We start from the raw sequence: 18,142 nt of genomic DNA, 5'->3' as shown, positions 1-18,142 counted from the left end.
AGAAAATTTGTTAAGTTGCCCAAAGTTTTTCAAAAGTTCTTGGTTTAGTCCCGAACTACCCCCGATGTATGTTTTGGGCCTCGTAGGTCTGTATAAGGGACGATATTCATGTGTTTGAATGTTTTTGAATTGGTTGAAATTTTTTGGCTCGATTTTACATGTATGTGTACGTTTAAGTCTGGTAATACCTAGTATCCTATCCCGGTGTTAGACACGGGTATAGGGTGCTACATTTAGTGGTATCAGAGCTATGATTTATTCAGTTCTCAGACTACGTAGCATGTGTTCGAGTCTATCTATACACGCCATACATATATTATGATAGTGTGATGACTCTTGATGATTGTAAAATGTGTTTTCATATAGCAAATGAATCCCGACAGAGCAGTGGTCGATGATGTAGGAAGTAACGCACCTCTTTTCGCTGAAGGAGCAGTGCCATTCAATAGTAGACTTGGGACTGTTAGTAGAGGAGAAGGAGGCAAAGAAGCCTTTCTCCACATGATGAATACCTGGTACACGGAGTTCGTTCGAACGAACCCGAACGCTCAACCTCCCCCACCTCCTTCAAATCTTCAACCTACACCTATGATGCCTCAAGGTATAGATTTTATGAGATTCTCTAGAACACTAGTTGATAAAATTCGAAAGCAAGGTGCTGAGGAATTTAGGGGAAATGCCAATGACGACCCTAAGAGAGTAGAGTTCTGGTTAGAAAATTCGTTACAGGTATTTGATAAATTATCTTGTACGCCTGGGGAATGCTTAAAATGTGGCATATCCTTATTAAGAGATGTAGCATATCACTGGTGGAGAACGCTGATATCCGTGGTATCCCCAGAGAGGGTTACTTGAGAATTCTTTCAAGAGGAATTTCGAAAGAAGTATATTACTGAACAGTTTATCGATCGGAAGTGTAAAGAATTTTTGAATTTGAAACAGGGTCGTACGACAGTTAATGTGTATGAGAGAGAATTCGTCAGACTTAGTAAGTACGCTCGGGAGTGTGCATCCTCCGAGGTTAAAATGTGTAGAAGATTTGAAGATGGACTTAATGAGGATATCAAGACGTTAGTAGGTATTCTTGAGTTTAAGGAATTTGTAGTACTTGTCGAACGGGCTTGTAAAGTCAAAGAACTGATTAAAGAAAAGAGGAAAGCCGAGTCTGAGGCTAGAGACATAAGAAAGCGACACATGAGTAAGTCATTTCCATCTTAGTCTAAGAAATCTAGATAGATGTACTCTCGTTCACATGTGTCAGCTGGACATTCATATGGGGACAGTAGAAAGCAAAATTTGGGTTTTAGATTTCAGGTACATTTATGGTAAGCGTGGGTAACGCTAAACATTTCAAAATCGAATGCCAGCAATGTGGTAGACGTCATTCCGGCAACTGTAGGGTGAGTGACGGATCTTATTTTAGATTTGGTTCTCTAAACCACTATATTAAAGACTGTCCCGAGATGGTAGATAAAGAAAGATTTCAAAATCCAAGACTGAGTGACACAACTTCTGGGGGAAGACCCCCGAGAAATGCCGGGAATGGGTCTGGTAGCAAGAATGTGATAAGAGATTCAGTAGCGAGGTCCAAAACGAGAGCTCCAGCCAAAGCCTATGCCATACGCGCACGTGAAGATGCAACTTCTCCTGATGTGATCACTGGTATTTTCTCTCTCTATGATAGTAATGTTATTGTTTTGATAGATCCTAGCTCTACTCATTCGTATGTGTGTATGAAATTGGTATCTAGCATTAATATACCTGTTGAGTCTACAACATTTATGATTAAGGTGTCAAACCCAGTAGGAAAGCATGTGATATTAGATAAAGAATGTAAGAGCCTTTTGATGATTAGAGGTTATTGCTTTCCAGCCGACTTGATGTTGTTTCCATTTGATGAATTTCATGTCATACTGGGTATTAATTGGTTGACACTACATGATGCTATAGTGAATTGTAGACAGAAAGTTATTGAATTGAAATGTGAAAATGGTGAGATTTTTCGGGTTGAATTAGATGATGCAGATAAGTCGCCAATTGTAATTTCCTTGATGTCTGCTAAAAAAATGTATGAGAAAAGGGTATGAAGCTTATTTGGCATACACATTGAATACAATGGAATCTGAATTGAAAATTGAATCAGTTCCAATTGTATGTGAGTATGCGGATGTATTTAAGTTGAATTTGGTATTGAGTTAATGCCAAGGACGGCACCTATTTCTATTGCTCCATACAGGATGGCCCCGACTGAGCTGAAAGAATTGAAGTCATAGTTGCAAGAGTTAACTGACAAAGGTTTTGTGAGACCAAGCTTTTTGCCATGGGGTGCTCCTGTGTTATTTGTGAAAAAGAAGGATGATTCCATGAGATTATGCATTGACTGCTGACAACTTAATAAGGTGACAATTAAAAATAAGTACTCCCTGCCAAGGATTGATGACCTGCTCGATCAATTGAAAGGAGCGACATGGTTTTCTAAGATAGGTTTGAGGTATGGATATTACCAGTTACGAGTTAAGGAGTCAGATGTGCCTAAAATTGCTTTTAGAACGAGGTATGGCCACTACGAATTTCTTGTTATGCCATTTGGATTAACAAATGCTCCAGCTGTGTTTATGGATTTAATGAGTCTAATATTTCAGCCATATTTGGACAAGTTTGCTGTGGTATTCATCGATGATATTCTAATATATTCTAGAGATGAGGCAAAGCATGCCGAACACCTGAGAACTATTTTGCAGACTTTGAGGGATAAACAGTTGTATGCTAAGTTCAGTAAAAGTGAGTTTTGGCTTTGAGAGGTCGGATTCTTAGTCCACATTATTTCAGGTGATGGTATCCAATTTGATCCTAATAAGATTTTTACTATTGTTGAATGGAAGCCGCCATTGAATTTAACTGAAGTTAGGAGCTTTTTGGGTTTGGTCAATTACTACAGACGTTTGGTGAAAGGATTCTCTATGATAGCCACTCCTATGACGAGATTACTTTAAAAAGATGTCAAATATTTTGTGGTCAAAAAAATTTCAGTAGAGCTTTAAGAAATTGAAAATGTTATTGACTGAGGCACTAGTGTTAGAACAACCAGATTAGGGAAAGAGTTTGTGATTTACAGTGATGCATCCTTGAGTGGACTGGGTTGTATACTTATGCAAGAAGGTAAAGTAGTAGATTATGCTTCGCAGCAGTTGAAGCCCCATGAGAAAAACTATCCGACACACGATCTAGAATTGGCTGCCATTGTATTTGCCTTGAAGATTTGGCGACACTATCTACTTGGGGAGAAATGCCGTGTCTATACAGACCATAAAAGTCTTAAGTATTTGATGACCCAAAAGGACTTGAATTTGAGGCAACGAAGATGGATTGAATTGTTAAAAGACTATGAGCTTGTGATAGATTATCACCCTGGTAAGGAAAATGTGGTTGCCGATGCCCTGAGCAGGAAGTCTTTATTTGCCTTGAGAGATATGAACATGTGGCTGACCCTATCCAATGATAGTGTAATTCTGGAAGAGTTAAGGGCTAGATCGACTTTTCTACAATAGATTTGTGATGCTCAGAAAGCTGGTAAAGAGTTGCAAGCAAAGAAAGCTCAGTGTGAGTCAAACAGTAAACTAGATTTTTAGAAAGACTCCGATGGTTGTTTAAGGTCCTGTGGTAGAATTTATGTTCTGAAGAATACCGAGTTGATTCAGAGTATTTTGCATGAGGCTCATAACGGGTGTATGTCAATATACCTGGGTAGCACGAAAATGTACAATGATTTAAAGAAAATGTTTTGGTGGAATGGTATGAAAAGAGATATATCTGAGTTTGTATCGAGGTGTATGATTTTTGAGCAAGTAAAAGCCGAACACCAGGTACCTTCAGGTTTCCTTCAGCCTATTTTGGTTCTCGAATGGAAATGGGACCGAATTACTATAGATTTTGTGACAGGTTTGCCATTGATACTAAGAAAGAAAGATGCCGTATGGATTGTAGTCGACAGGTTGACTAAATCAACCAATTTTATACCAGTACGCACTGATTATTCACTTAATAAACTGGTTGAATTGTATGTTTCTGAAATTGCAATACTTCATGGAGTACCTTTGTCAAATATTTTAGATAGAGATCCGAGGTTCACTTCACGATTTTGGAAAAAGTTGTAAGAGGCTTTGGGCACAAAACTGAACTTTAGTATCGCTTTTCACCCACAGACCGATGGGCAATCCAAAAAAGTAATTCAGACACTTGAAGATATGCTTAGATGTTGTGTTATTGAGTTCCAAGTTAGTTAGGAAAGTTATCTACCCTTGGTCGAATCTGTTTACAACAATAGTTATCAGTCGAGCTTGAAGATGGCACCTTATGAGGAATTGTATGGACGTAAATTTTGTACACCTTTTTACTAGACTAAACTTAAGGAGAATAAGATTCATGGAGTTGATTTGGTCAAAGAAACTGAAGAAAAGGTGAAAGTAATTCGTGATTCTTTGAAAGCGGCATCAGATAGACAAAAGTCGTATATGGATTTGAAAAGAAAGGAAATGAGTATTAGGTTGGTGATAAAGTGTTCTTGAAAGTGTCTCCATGGAAAAAGGTTTTGAGATTCGGTAGAAAAGGCAAGTTGATTCCTCGTTTTATAGGACAGTATGGGGTTACCGAAAGGATAGGGCTGTTGCTTATCGATTGGCCTTGTCGCCTGAGTTGGAAAAGATTCATGATGTATTTTATGTGTCTATGTTGCGTCGGTATAGATCTGATCCTTCACATGTGATTGCACCAACAGAGGTTGAAATTCGACTGGATATGACTTACGATGAGGAACCGGTTAAGATCTTGGCTTGATAAGTCAAGCAATTGAGAAACAAAAGTATTGCTCTTGTGAAGGTCTTATGGCAAAGACATGGGGTTGAAGAAGCTACATGGGAGCTAGAGGAGGCTATGAGGAAACAATACCCAAAACTTTTTACCATTAAGATTTTCGTCCCAGAAAATCCCTAAAGGGGGGGAGAGTTGTAACATCCTGAAATAAGGCCTGTCGAAATAGTGGCTTCGAGACCACTAATCCGAGATAGAAATAATTATTTATGACTATTTTGACTTCCATGATGTGTTTGCTTGCTTATTGAATAAGATGCAAAACTTGTGTTCTAGAAGCTTTTAGCATGAAATTGCTTTAGATTATAAATTAGAAGGTCCTAATTGGCAATTTGACCAATTTCTAAATATTTGGACAAAAATGGACATGCATAGGAAAAATTTGAAAGAAAGGCCTTAAGGGTATTTTGGTCATTTGGTAATTAAATGAAATAAAAAGGGAAAATCAAGTGAAAATGTCTTCTTCCTTAGCTGCCGAAATTTGTGGAAAACCATAACTAGGGTTTTCAAACTTTTCAAGCTTGAAAGTAAGTCGTTCTAGCCCCTTTTTTAATGTTCTTTACATTTTTAAAATCCTTGTAACATGATGTACCCGTTTCTAACCATATTTTAAGCTAGGGTTCATGTTGGAATTTTACCTGTTTTAATGTTTAATGGAAGAATTGATAGTTTGATATGTGTTTAACATCTTTTACTAGGTGATTTTGCTTGAAAACACCTTAAAAGGACCATTTTGTAAAAGATGTAAAATAAGTGATAAAAATCTAATTTTGATGAAAATATGGGCTGTTATGAGTACAAGGAAAATTTGGATAGGCTTGGATAACAAAGAAAATGCATGCATTTCATTTTACGAATCTAGGGACTAAATTGTAAATAAGTGGAAAATTAAGGGTAAAAAGGTAATTTCATCAAAGTATGAATTATGGATTGATTTGGACAATGTGATTATTAAACAAGTTAAATTTGGCATTATAGATCAAGAAAAACGTGATACGAGTCTTGACCGAGGGAAGAATAAGGTTTTCAATGAATTGGCTCGTTTATCATCATTTTGTACCGAGGTAAGTTCATGTGTAAATAATGTGATGTGTTACATGTTTTAATGCTTTAATGCTGTATGAATTTAAATGCTTATTTGCTATCATGAATTATATGCCTCGATATTCCATGAGTACATGGTTGGTATTATGGATATCGTAAATGACATTACGAGTAAGTTCGACAGTGATGCGACAAGCAAGGAAATCCCGTTTGAATGTAACACCCCTTACCCAAGTCCAAGGTCAGGACCGGGCACGTGACATTACCTGACTTAAATGCATGCATACAATCATTTCCGAGCTATGAAAACTAGATAAATTTTAAAACTTTCCACTCTTAATCTAGAAATTCTTAATATGGGCCTACAAGGCCCAAATCACACTTAGGAAACGATCCAGGATTAATTTGAACACAGTTGAGAACTTTGAAATATGTCACTTGAAACAGAGGCACACGCCCATGTGGAAAGGTGCTTGTGATTTTCGTGTGACAGGTATTAAATATTTATAAAGAATCATTCTTGAAACAAACTATTATCACGATATAGGCAAGTGTTCCTATCGAATAGTAGTATAGTTTTAGCAAAACCGAATTGTCAAACCCAAAGGAACTAAAAGTACTAGTAATGACTATCTTTTTTATTATCTAGCTTAAGAATAAGGGGGTTTTGTTTTAACTAACAAATTATCTAAACTAAGAATTCGCAAAAAGTAGAATTGGGGGATTACTTTTGGAAAACGATTGTATTAAGACAATACCTAAGGAAAAATCCACCTAGACTTTACTTGTTATTCTGGCTCTGAATCGGATGATTTATTCATTTAACTTGTCCCGTAGAGATCCCTAAGTTATGTTATTATCCCTATTCAGGACTAATAACGTCTAATCCCTAAATTGAATAATTGTGACTTTTCTCTAATTAACACCCTAGGGTTGCATTAACTCGATCTATGGATCCCCGTATTGGGTTTCACCCTGATCCTGAAAAATCTTGTCACCCTATGTCTAGGCGCGCAATCAACTCAGCTTAATTATGACAAATGTACTCTTAGATAGGGTCTATTCCTCCTCTGAATAAGAGCTTATCTTGAATCAATATCCTGGGATATCAAAACAAGAATTAAGAACACATATTTAAGAACAAGTTAAATATTTATCATACAATTCAGAAAATAATAACAAGATTCATCTTAGGTTTCATTCCCCTTAGGTATTTAGAGGATTTAGTTCATAACTAAAAAGGAAAATATCTTAGAAGAATAATGAATACAAAACATAAAGAAAACCCAAAACTCCTGAAGGGAAATTGAGGGGAGATCTTCAGTCTTGATGGTGACTCTGGCTTCTGAGATGGATCAATCGGCTTCCCTTGAGCAATTCCCTACCTCCTTCTCTCTGTATGCCCTTTTCTCTTCCTCAAGGATGTATTTATAGGCTTTGGAATGCCTAGGAACCCTCAAAATTACCCTTTTTCGAATTGGACTCAACTTGGGCTCGGCAGGGACACACCCGTGTAACACGCCCGTTTTTGTCGTGCTTCGATTCTGCCAGATTGACACGGCCGTATGGTATGCCCGTGTGAGGAAGTCCAGGCCGTGTTGATTTCGTACTTTGTCCCATTTTCTTCGTTTTTGGCTAGTTTCTCGTTATTTTCGCTCTCCTATGCTCACCTAAGTATAAAACATGAAATTAAGGCATTAGGAGCATCGAATTCACCAATTCTAAGGAAAAATCATCCATAAAATACGTTAAACATGGGGTAAAAATATGTATAAATTACGGTTTATCAAATACACCCATACTTAAGCATTTGCTTGTCTTCAAGCAAAATTCTCAACTCATATTCAAAATAAATTCTTCTTAACTTATAATCTCTATCGAAAATATTTCAAACTAATTCATGAGTAGTTGTACATTGAGAATTAAGCTAAAAGAACATTAGAGCTTCAAACATTCCAAGTTGAGTATTTAACCATGCAAAACTTAGGCATCTCCCCTTATCTAAGTGGTTACCTCGATTCGAAATCTCACGGAGTTTAACATCCTCACTAAAGATTCACTCAAATCACTTAAAGTGTTTAAGGATAATGAAAGTAGCACTCATCAGTCAATATGAAAAGTTATTACCATAGGCTTGAATGAAAATCACATCTCCACCACTATAAATTGAGATGATCCATCAATCAAAAGGTCTTTAGAGGGTTGTAACGTAGCTTTGGTATGGCTAGATTCGAGATTGAATTGAAAAATCACTTAACTAGAAAAAGATTTAATCATCACTTGCATACAATAGAGCTTTTCTCAGAATATGGAATTTAACTTCTAAAGCTCAAAAACAAAAGATTACTACTAATGTGTATACACAGTTTTTTTTGAACAAGTTAAATAACATAGACTAACTATTAAGAACAAGGTGAAATAAATAAATAGGAATTAGCCAAAATTAAAAATTGTAAAATAATAATTATAAGTCCTAATAAAAATAAGGTGAAAGAAAAATAAAAAGTAGTCTTAAAAAAGTAAAAGTAAAAACATAAAATAATAAATAAATGTTTTTAAACATCTTTATCGCTAAATGGTTCGCAAGGGGCCAAAAGAGATGACCTCCTTCCTCTGCCGCTCCGTCTAGTGTTGAATGGCGAGGGCAATGAAATAGGAAAGGTCGATGACGTGCCCGTGCGACATACACCATAGGAAGTAGGCGTCGTGAGTATTGATGACACCAGTGTTCTCTTGCCTTCCTATTATCGTGTGAGCCAAAATGGCGTGTAGGTACCTCAGAGATGGAGGGAGAGCCGATGCCTTGGAGCGGCTAGAATTATAGGTGGTTGCACCTGGTACTAGTGCGTCCCAACAACATGAAGGAGAACGATGGATATGGCGGTTGAGAGTATCTAAGTCATTCTCTTCCATGAATTCCTTCGTATATAAGCTCAGTGCCATATAGAATTCTGGGACACTGAGCTGGCGGACTAATCCGCCTAGGCAAAATTGTGCCTTGTCGGGATCATCGTAGTTCATCATCACGGTCTGAAGATGAAATGTGGAGCATAATTCCATCGTGAGCTTGAGATATGTCGGCTCGATGGTCCCAAAGAAAAGCTCCCAAGGATCAGTTGTTAGGAGGAGGGCCCGAATCGTATCAGCCAACTAAGCTTGTTCTACTGCAGCCCAGTGACATAGCGGCTCGGACTTAAAGGTCGGGCCCAGAGTATCTGGAAAAGTTCTTCTTGGGGCCCGATGGGGAATTGTAGGAAAGGGTGGCGAATTTCTGCAGTGAGACCCGAGGAAGATGACGCTCCCTTTCTTTTCTTTGAAGCAGGGACAACAAATTTCTTTCCTAGTGAAGACGACATTGTATACGCTAGAAAGGGGAGAATGAGCGTCAAAAATAGAGTTGGAGGCGGCGCACGAGCGTGGTAGCGGGGGCTGTGGACTTGTAGTGGCTAGGGTTAGGGTTTTTGGGTGAAGAAGACAATGAATAGTGCAGCCCATTTATAGATTTTGGGGCACACGGCCAAGGAACACGCCCATGCTGTTTTGGCAGGTTCGCCCACGGCCATGTCGCACGGCCGTGGTGATTTATTGTAGCCCTTTGTTTGGGGAAAATTTTTCCCTATTTCCACACGGCCTAAGGCACACCCGTGTGCTAGGCAGTGTCTGTGTACGAAACCTGTGTTCAAGAGCTCAGTTAGTAAGTTAGGTGGTAAATACTAAAATTTAAAGAATTGGATTTCGAGTTTTGGAACTCGAGATATGAATTTTTAAGCGACTGTGACGCAGATTGCTAGCTTGACTGAAAATTTTAAAAATAAATTGTTTGAGCTGTTTAAGTAATGAATTAAGTCTGTTAACACCTCGTGTTCGACTCCAGCGACGGTCTCGGGTATGGGGCCTTACATTTGGTGGTATCAGAGCAGGTTTAGTCAGTTCTCGGACTAACTTAGCATGTGTAAAAGTTTAGCTATACATGCCACTGATCTGTGATAGTGTGATGTCTTTTGACGCGTATGAGTACCGTCTTATTTAGGCAGGTACTCTCCAACCGAGTGCTTGCCGACCATGTTCAATGTTATGTGAAGGTATTTGAGTAAAATTATGATTATGATAAGTCTCGGTTCAAAAAAGTATGAATAAAAGTTTATGATACATATGTGATAAATATCCATATTTTCTTAATGCTTATATGATGTAGTGTATATGGCTTACTTGATAAGATGAATGGAATAAATAGAAAGTAGTAGAGGTATGAATAAAAGTCATAATATTATGATACGAATGAAAATGTCCTTGTCTTGATTTGGACGTCGAATGTTGATGAATGCTAATGATATATAATTTTTATAAGATAAAGGATTATAATGAAATGAACTTATCTATGCTAAATTGTTGGACTGAATTATATGATTGTAATGATATGTACATGATGATGCATAAAATGAATGTTGTGATTGTGATGCAAATATCTATGTTTGTTTGGCCTTATATGATGTCATGAGCATGAATTAATTTAATTAAATGAATGGATAAGTAAAGCTATCTAGAAAACATAGAATGTATGCATAAGTATATTGTCTAAATGGGACAATAGGAAAATTTGTGTAAGCCAACATGAATGTTGCATTGCCTGAATGAGTGACATGATTTGATGATGGAAGTTGTGTCATATGTGTATGTATAAGAAAGTCGAGTCAGAGGTCCTACAACCCCTCCCCCATCAAGTGGTACTTATAATGGAATTTCATGAGATTTGTATTGAATAAGTTTCGGTTGAGAACCCAAAGAGTTCAATGATAGAATAATTATAAGTATGATCGAGATTGAAAATGAGCTGATAAGTAAAGTCGAGTCAAGAAAGTATCGGATTGATATAAAGATTATTGGAATTATGCATCGTCCAGTTAGAGAAGGAAATTCTCTTTGGTAAATCGAATTACTCAAGTGCAAGGTTGAGAAAAGTGTAAATCAAAATTTATTCAGAACTAACCTTCTTTAGTGAATGGTTTAATATGAAATTTGTGATGGCGTAACTAGTTGGGGAAATGATATTTGAAATGTGAACTATCCGAGTGTGACAGCTTATGACCGGACATGATTTAGGAGTCTCTTTTGAGATGTTCTATGTGTTTACCCGTTCTCAGAAATATTTCTATGGCTATTGATCTTTTGAAGAAATTCTTGTTATATGGGAATGTCTTCTAATTCTAGTGTTGGATGAAAGCATTGGTAGTCTAACTGGTTTATAATTTATATTGCTCTATTTCATCGGGTATTCTATTCCATTTAAATCGATAAGAATTGATGAGAGAATACATATGATATTATGATTCTGCTTTTTCTACTTGATGCTTCATCTGATATATATGTATGGGAAGATATATTGTTCTTGTTATATTTGATTCCAGTGGGATTAAATGATATTTTCTTTTGGACTTTCTTTCTTTGAAGAATTATCGGGGTATTCTGTATTTTCTCTATGAGTTTGGTTTTCGATTCTCGGCATAGTATCGTATCTTGGATTTCTTTATTCAGTTTTCTTGTTATCTTTGTTCTATAATTTGTCAATTATGGCTCATGTTCAAGCATCGTTCTTCACTCGTGATAATCATGTCAAATATGACTATACTTCTAATTTGATATTGGTAATGTGGTGATTTTAGTATTGAGATTTTTTTCTAATTTCGTGTAAGGATTTGACATCAAGAAAGGCATAGGTGATAAAAGCGCGAGTTTCAATCGGTATGGTGAATTATTTATTTGAAAGATTTCATGTGACAATTATGTCGGATTATTTTCTCAAGTCGATAATATAATTTCATTTTGTCTCGATAAAAGAGTAAATAGTCCGAACGAGAAGTGTATATTTATTAGAAAGAGTTGGATATTAGTTAAAGTCACTACGAATGATAAGGTTTTCGCCTTGTGAAAGCTGAAAAGTTTATTACATGTTGACAAAGTTTGGATAGATGAGAATATTGGTAACCAAGGCGTCGAACTAGACTAGTCTACATTGAGTAAAGACTTCGACTTTCAAGAATGTACCGTTGTATGAATTGTGATGTGTTTCAAGACGGTGAGGTAATGTGATAGTTTAGAGCTTTCGATGTTACATAAAATCGGAGTTGTTAAAGGGTTAAAGCCGAGCATTGGAATCTATCAAAATTATCCTTGTCGGTGTTGATATTGGGATAGAAATGAGAAGGATTATTCTTGAGGCCATATCGTAATTAATTCCATAGCAGAAAGAGCAAAATGTGATGTATCCTATTGTTAAATGTTTAGCGAGATCTATAAATCATATCTCGTATTGAATGAATTCCTACTCATCGATTCATTGAATTTTAGGTCTCTTTGATTGTTGGATTTCTTGGAATTCGGTCTCCATTAATCAAGTTAAGATCCGAGTTTTATGTCATGATATCATGGGAAACTGAGAAGGGTTGAAAATTTAAGAACAGTTGAGAGTTGAGACTGTAAGCTTTCAGATCATATGAGAAATTAAAGAGATGTATTGGAGGTACAACCTAAGTGAAAGTTCTTCGGCACCGAATATGAGATTAAAAGTGAAGACCACTTTTCTGGTAAGATTTTCGGGGACGAAAATCCCTAAAGGGGGGGAGAGTTGTAATATCCTAATTTTGGGCCTAGTCGGAATAGCGGTTTCGTGACCACAAAATTCGAGATAGAAATAATTATTTTATGATTATTTTGAGGTCTATGATATGATTGCATGATTGTGTGAAAATTTTGTGAAGAAATTTTATGCATAAAGTGCTTAAATTGAAATTAGGGACTAAATCGAATAATTTGTAAAACTTGCATTCTAGAAGTTTCTAGTATGAAGTTGTTTTGAAATATTAATTAGGAGGTCTTAAATAGAAATTTTACCAATTTCTAAGTCTATGGACATAAATTGGACATGGATGGAATTTTTGGAAAGTTTAGTAGTAAGGGCATTTTGGTCATTTAGGGGTAAAATGAATTAAAATACAAAATTAAAACCCAATTTTGCTCATCTTCAACCCCATGGCCGAATATAGCAAGGAGAAACCATGGATAGGGTTTTTCAAGCTTCCAAGCTCGATTGTAAGCTCGATTAAGCTTAGCTAGCAATAATTCAACCTAGGGTTCATATTTGGAAAAATACCCATGGGTGAAATTTGTGTATTTTGGTGTTTCATGATAGAATATGAAGTTTTAAATTATGTTAGACAACTTGTACTACTCGGTTTTAAGTGAAAACGAGCAAAAGGGCTTAATCGGTAAAAATACCTAATAGTCATAAGTACATGTTAGAGTGAGAATTTGATGTTACCATAGAAGGGAAAAATGATCAGCATGTCATAAAACATAAGAAAATAAGCTGAAGTTTAATTTACGAGCTTTGGGGCAAAAGTGTAAATATGCAAAAGTTTAAGGGCAAAACTATAATTTTTCTAAAATATGATTTTGGGTCAATTTGTATAATGTGATTCCTAATTAGACTATATTTTAAATGATAGAGCAAGGAAAACTAAAATTCGGGCTAAAATGGGGAAAATACCAAGTTATGGACGAAATGGTAAAAGTAGCCATTTTCGCATACAAGGTAAGTTCATATGTAAATGTTGGTAACATAGTTATTATTTTAAATGTTTTAATGTTATTTAAATGATATGATAATTATTATGAAATATTATACTGTGATAATTGTTTGTTAATATGTCAAATTATGTGATATACTTGGAAAATATGAAATACTACCGAGTATCGGTAACGGCATTCCGTAGAAGATGGTTGAGACACATGATTGGGAAAAAGGTCCCGTTGAACCTTAGGAATGGATTAGGATACAAGTGACATATCACTAGGATATTTGGGCATCCGAACTCGTTGAGTTGAGTCCGAGTTCGAGAGATGTAACTAGGCATCTGAGCTCGTTGAGTTGAGTCCGAGTTCACTTATGGATGCGGACGCCCGAGCTTGTTAAGTTGAGTCCGAGTTCACTTATGGGCGGGTTACATGGTAGCTTGGCTACATATGTGGCACTTATGTGCAAACTTTCCATGTATCCGAATTATATTTCGTTGTGTTCAACGGGTAAAATTCTACTCAAATGGAGGAATACTCGAGATGAAAGGGACGTATTGGTAAGTGTTGTGAAATGAATACTTTGAACAGGTATGTACTTAACCCTCGGGTTGAGAACTCGATATAACAACAATATGGTAAGATGATAAATGAAAATGTGATATGAATGTCTCGGTGATGATTATGCAAATGATGTTTTATGTTTGCATATATAGTTGTGTTACTTGCTATTTGCATGTGAGCTTACTAAGAATTTATGCTTACTCCTCCTTTTCATTCCTTGTAGTGTTGACAAGCCAGCTCGAAATCGAACGGTCGGAGGCACACTCACACTATCCGTATACCATCTTGGCATAATGGCTTGTATATTTTGAGTATGGCATGTATAGCATTATAATCATTTTGTATATATGGTCTTATGATATGGTTATTGAGTGGTATGGAAATTCTTGGTAATGATTAGCCATTGGAATGGCTAATCATGATCATATTTGGTGTTATGTATGCTAAATTGCTAGCTAATCCATGGAAACCATGAAATAGGTAAAATTTACCATAAAATAGATTTAGACAGCAACAGTGATGTGATTTTGAAAAATCATTAAAAATAGTAGAGATACAATTAGATGATGAATAAAATATGGAATTGAATAATTATGAGTGTATTTTCATATGGATGGAACAAAACAGGTATATGAGTTATATTTTATGAGATGTTTAAATTTTTGTGAAATAGGTCCAGAGCGATTTCTAGATCCCCTGTTCTGAATTTGGAAATTCACCATAAATTGTTCAAAGATAATTATAAGTCATGATTTATATGTACATATTCCTTATTGAGTCTAGTTTTATTAGAAACAAATGGCATAGTCATTGAAACTCTGTACAAGGAGATATATGATTCGTAATACATAGAGGTCAGAGCAGTCAAACCCTAAAACAGGGGAGAATTTAACTAATAAACTGTACTAATTTGCTAGACCAAAAATTCTAGAAAAAAAATAGTAAATAGATATATGAGTATAGTTTTAGGGAAAATTTATGTAATTGGATTTCAAGTTTTGGAACTCGAGATATGAATTTTTAAGCGACTGTGATGCAGATTGCTAGCTTGACTAAAAATTGTAAAAATAAATTGTTTGAGTTGTTTAAGTAATGAATTAAGTCTGTTAACACCTCATGTTCGACTCCGGCGACGGTCTCGGGTACGGGGCGTTACAGTGTGGCAGTGACAATGTGAGGATCTGTGGCATCTAATAAGACTTTATCTCCAACCTTAAGTTGACGTGGGAAGGTGTTGAGCTCGTTCTGGCATAGTTTTGATTTATCATGCGTTCTCGGTTTATGCGTCCGCCATTCATCTAGCTCCTCGATTTGTAGCCTTCAATCTTCATGAATAGGTCCTCTACTACTGCTTGAGAATGACTCATGTGCTTCTTTTAGACTCATTTCCTGCAAAGCAGGTTGTACCATATTGTTAGTTTTAGTAGAATGGTTTAGACGATCACCTTCAATTTTCGATGTGGCACTAGAATTGCAAGCTTAAAGGGTGATTGTTTCATCTCCCACACGGAGTGTGAGCTCACCTGTGCCAACATCAATAATTGTTTTAGTAGTTGCTAAAAACGGTTGTCCCAAAATCAAAGGAGTGTTGCTATCCTCCTCTATGTCTAGAACAATAAAGTCAACGGGAAATATAAATTTATCGACTTTAACTATCACATCTTCAATAATACCCTTAGGGAATCTTATAGTTTTATCTCCTAATTGAATGCTCATCCTAGTCTATTTGGGTTTCTCAAGACCTAATTGTTTCAACATTTTGTAGGGCATGATGTTAATACTAGCCCCTAAATCAGCTAATGCATTATTAACATCTAAACTCCCTATTAAGCAAGGAATCGTAAAACTCCCTGGATCTTTTAGTTTGTTGGGTAGTTTATTCTATAGATTAGCTGAGCAAACTGCGTTTAGCTCCACATACGACGCCTCGTCCAACTTCCGTTTATTTGCTAAAAGCTCCTTTAAAAATTTCATTGCGTTTGGCATCTGCGATAGAGCTTCAATAAACGGTAAGTTAATATGTAGTTTTTTTAAGAGTTTAAGGAACTTACCAAGTTGTTCATCTGAGCGGTCTTTCCTTGTCACGTTGGGGTATGGCACATGAGGTTTATATTCGACATTCACTAATTTGTTTTTATTATGACCTACCTCACCTTGACCTCTGCTTACCACAGTTTCTTACCTCGGTTCTGGCTCAGGCTCAATGAATCCTTCTTCATCTTGAACATAAATCGGCCAGCTTTCCAAACTAATCTCCGAACGACGCTTGTTGATTTAAAAGTACTGTCTCAGTGTTCTGGAAATGGGTTTCTGACACCGAGATAAATTTAGACAGCATCTCTTTAAGGTTTAGTTTCTTTTCCTATTGATAGGGTGGTTGTTGAAAACCCGGAGGATGCTGTGCTCTTTGATTTCCTTGACCGCCCCACAAGAAATTGGGATGGTTCCTTCAACCTGCATTTAAGTGCTACTATATGGGTTATTTTAAGATCTAGAGTTATTGTTACGCATATATTGGACTTGTTCCTCCTCGATGCTAGGGTTGAAGGGTTGATACTTTGTGCATGCTCCTCTTCCATTCGTCTCACACCTCATTACCGGATGTACCTGAGTAGAACCAAGTAAACCATCAATCTTTTTATTTAGAAGTTCTACCTGGTTTGACAGCATAGTGACCGAATCAATGTTATAAACGCCTGTTGTTTTAGTTGGCTTAGTCCTCATGACTTGCCACTAATAGTTATTCAGTGACATCTCTTCAATAAACTCATAAGCATTTTCAGGTGTTTTATTTTTTATGGTTCCGCCAACAGTTGTGTCAACCATTTGTCGAGTCGAAGGATTTAGGCCATTATGGAATGTTTGAACCTCTTGCCAAAGCGGTAACCCATGATGAGGGCACCTTCTCAATAAGTCCTTCTATCTCTCCCATGAATCATAAAGATTTTCTAAGTCCATCTGTACAAACGAAGAGATATCATTACGTAATTTAGCCATTTTAGCCGGCGAAAAATATTTTAATAGAAATTTTTCGGTCATTTGTTCCCAAGTAGTGATTGACCCTCGTGGTAACAAGTTCAACCACAGTTTAGCTTTGTTTCTCAATGAAAAAGGGAATAACCGAAGACGAATGGCATCGTCAGAAATGCCATTAATTTTAAATGTATCGCAGAATTCCAAGAAATTTGCCAAGTGAGTGTTCGGATCCTCATTCTGCAAACCATCAAACTGAACAAATTGCTGTATCATTTGAATAGTGTTAGATTTTAGTTCAAAATTATTTGCAGCAATAGCATGCCTAACTATACTTGACTCAGTTCCTGTTAAAGTAGGTTTAGCATAATCATACATAGTACGAGGAGCAGGATTTGATTTGCTAGTTCAACATGTATCGCAGGAGGTAGCTGATTGTCTTGGTTTTCAACCATCTCTTCAGTCGGGGTTTGAGTATCATCCTCTTGCTCATTCTCTGTGTATCTTAAGCTTCGCCTTATTTCTCTTTGGTTTCTATAAACTGTGCGATCGATTTCTTCGTCAAAAAGTAGTGGTCCTGACGGGTTTCTTCTAGTCATAAACTATAAAAACCTGCCAAGAGAAAGAAAAAGTAAATTAATAAATAATAATAAAATTAAAATTAAAATTAAATTGCAAGAAAAATAAATGGCTAAAGTAATAAAAATTGAGCGTTCCTAATATCTTAGTTCCCCAGCAACGACGCCAAAAACTTGATTGCGATTTTCATGTGACAGGTTTTAAATATTTATAAAGAATCATTCTTGAAACTAAATATTATCATGATGTAGGCAAGTGTACCTATTGAACAGTAGTATAGTTTTAGCAAGACCGTATTGTCGAACCCAAAGGAACTAAAAGTACTAGTAATGATTGTCTTTTTATTATCTAGCCTAAGAATAATAGGGTTTTGTTTTAACTAACTAATTATCTAAACTAAGAATTCGCAGAAAGTAGAATTGGGGGATTACTTTTGGAAAATGATTGAATTAAGACAATACCTCAGGCAAAATCGACCTAGACTTTACTTGTTATTCTGGCTTCAAATCGGACGATTTGTTCATTTAACTTGTCCTGTAGAGATCTG

General features: G+C 36.3%; 1 non-coding gene across 1 annotated transcript; it reads left to right on the top strand.

The window, feature by feature from the left end:
* The first annotated feature begins 16,927 nt into the window (after window positions 1-16,927).
* LOC128281081 (small nucleolar RNA R71) lies at window positions 16,928-17,034 on the top strand. Its single transcript, XR_008271296.1, has one exon. It is a non-coding gene; the product is annotated as a small nucleolar RNA R71 (small nucleolar RNA).
* The last annotated feature ends 1,108 nt before the right edge of the window (window positions 17,035-18,142 follow it).

Source organism: Gossypium arboreum, chromosome 9 (genome assembly GCF_025698485.1).
Source record: "Gossypium arboreum isolate Shixiya-1 chromosome 9, ASM2569848v2, whole genome shotgun sequence".
Lineage (NCBI taxonomy): Eukaryota > Viridiplantae > Streptophyta > Magnoliopsida > Malvales > Malvaceae > Gossypium > Gossypium arboreum.
This window is presented reverse-complemented; position numbering and strand designations above follow the sequence as displayed.